A 2,983-nucleotide genomic window follows, 5' to 3' on the forward strand; every position below is an offset into this window, starting at 1 on the left:
CAATTTTGCCAAAAAGTGATTTTTAGCTTGGGGATTCAAACCTTAGGCCTCGGGGTTGGACCTAGTACCCAGTTGGGTAGTGTTTGATGTCTAGGGGGCTGGGATTTGGTTTGGGAACCCTCAGTTATCATTTTTATTAATGAATCCTATAATTTGGTTATGACCAGGTGACCATTAAGGAATTTAAAGGTTGATTGTTCTCAGGGGTCGTTCATATAATAATTCTTACTTGAACCAGTGGTAAGAAAACAGTGTATGACTACAGTTGCACCATGTAAAGGTTTATGACATGCATGGTTTGATATTGAGGCATGTTGGTTGATATATGTGGACATGGATTGCATATTAAATGCTAGTGAACGCTGATTACCTATTTGAGACACTGACTAGTCAGGGACCGACTCTAAAGTCGATGATCACGCATTGAATAGCTCTTTGGCATTAATGCGGGACTGAACCTAAGGTCGAAGAACTTATAAGCGCTTGCCTGGTCTACAACCAGATGATTATAGCCAAGGTATATGACCCCGGTGACCATTGTCACATGGCTAGGGGACGTTGTCCATAGTTTCGATTCTAGAGTCGCGAGGAAGGATATGTTGGTGACCAATCACCATGCACCTGTCCTGAACAAACTTATGAAAGAATCACTTATCAGTTAAGCCCTGGTGACCCTATTGTCACATGGCTTGAGGGAGCGATGCTCATTATTGTGACTTTTGGCTATTGTCACCTATTATTTTGGACTGATAGTCCTGAATGGTTATTATGACCGTTGTTGATATTATATCATGTCTTATTGTGTTTTCTTGCTGGGCCTTGGCTCATGGGTGCTATGTGGTGCAGGTAAAGGAAAGGAGAAGCTTAACCAACCCTGAGTGGAGAGCTTTGGCGATGTTGTGTAGATACAGGGCCGCTTGGCCGCCACGGTCAACGAGTTCTCAGAGGGACTAGGGGTTTACCCTATTTTTGCCGCTTAGGCCGGCGGGGATTGTAAATTTGAAACTGTAGAGACTCTTTTGTATTATGGACATCTTGTAAACATTTTAAAAGGCTCACGAGCAGTTTATTTACTTAATGAAATGTACCCTTTCTTTTTACTGGTTTTCACCTTAACCTGATAATAACACTTAGATCACGTTTTAACCAAAGGACTCAGGTAGGGAGTCAAATTTTCGGTTCACTGTTCACCGTAACTGTTCTGGGGTAACCTGGACTATTATTATTTCCCTTTTTAAAAAAGTTGTATTATTTATAAAATATCATAACATAGACACACATTAAATTGGAGCGGAACCTGAAGATTGTTACAATTAAAATTGGTGGTTGTATATGCAATTAATTACAAGAATAAATGTTTCTCGACTATATATATAAATAGCAGTGGCCATGAAGAGAAAATTATAAGAATATAGAACAAATATATGAGATTTTTATTTCTAAAAGGGAAGGATAGAATGAAGAAGTTTATAACTGCAATAGTGTTTGTAGTAGCTATGACGATGGTTGTGGGGTGCTTTGGTCGAGTAAACCTCGCTGAAATTGATCTGAATCTGAATAATGCTGAAAATCGGTGTAGGGTGCCTGGTGAATACTGTAGTGCTTTCGAATTCAAAAATTGTTGTCTCGGACTGTATTGTGACGGTCCTATTATAGGTGACAGTAAAAAATGTGTCCAAGATCCACAGTGTCTCCAAGCTGGTCAACAATGTGCTGTCTTCCCTGAGTACATGACAAATACATGTTGCTATGGGCTGTATTGCACTCCCTTGAACGGATATTGTGTCCCTATTGGAACGTCGTTAGAAGCTGCAGAAATGGTCTCAACTTCATCAACTTATTAATCACAAGTACTCTTATTTCTTCATCAACATGAGAAATTATTTAATTAGTAGGGGCATAGATATGCATTATCTATAAATAATAGTCCTTGTTTGTTTCTTATTTTCCATGCTTCTTAAAACTGTTTGGTGGCTTGATCTATGTATGTGTAATTGTGGTTTGTTTTAATGAATAAAAGTACTTATATATTAGGGGGCTTTTGTTTCCTGGTTTGGTATTGCTTGAAATCACTCCCCTCCCTTAATTGGACCTGTAAATAATAGGGGAAATGAAATATATATATATATATACATATTGATGCAGTTACTGACTGCGTGCCTAAGATACATATTCGTTAATTAAAAAGTATATTTTTGTTTGGGAAAATACTAGTTTGACATTTGTTTAGCCCGAATACTCGATCGGCATTTATATTTTATTAAATGATATTTCAGACTTTATATTTTTTAAATGGATCAAAATAGTACTCTAAGCCCAATTTTGGTCAAACTTTTTTTCAATATGACCAAAATACCCTCAATTTTTTTTTAATTAAAAGTGAATTTTATAATAAAAATAAATTAAATTGATTTAAAATAAATAAAACAATTCAAATATATATAATCAAACTAAAACAAAATTAAAATTAAACCTAACTCTTCTCTTCCCTTCCCCTCTCTGGGTGACGAACTCACGGGTTATTCAGGTTTTTTTTGTTTGGTTTGAGCAGTTTATTCAGATTGTGCGGTTTGCAAAAACTTATGCACAACCTGAATAAAAAATCTATAGACCGGGTGGCAAACTCACGAGCGGAGAGAAGGTTGTGTGATGAGTTCATAGGCGGAAGGAGGGTTGGACGATGGGCTATCGGAGGGAGAGCTAGATTGGTCTTTGGTCGCGAGGGGGCAAGGGTAGAGGGGTGAGGGTTGCAGTGGAACTTCCTCCTTCTCGGACCTTGGTCTTCCTCCAACAGAGGTGGGGCTTTCCTCCTTCTTGAACTGTAGCGCCCTAATTTCTCATAGATTACTGAGAACACATCGTTCGGTCATAATCGTAAATATTTCTCTTTTATTTAATAAAAACATAAAAATAAATACATGAATCCATGGTTTTATACAAATAAAATACTTGTCTTTAACATAAAATTGAGCAACATGTAAAT

The sequence above is a fragment of the Humulus lupulus genome, chromosome 6 (assembly GCF_963169125.1).
Source record: "Humulus lupulus chromosome 6, drHumLupu1.1, whole genome shotgun sequence".
NCBI lineage: Eukaryota > Viridiplantae > Streptophyta > Magnoliopsida > Rosales > Cannabaceae > Humulus > Humulus lupulus.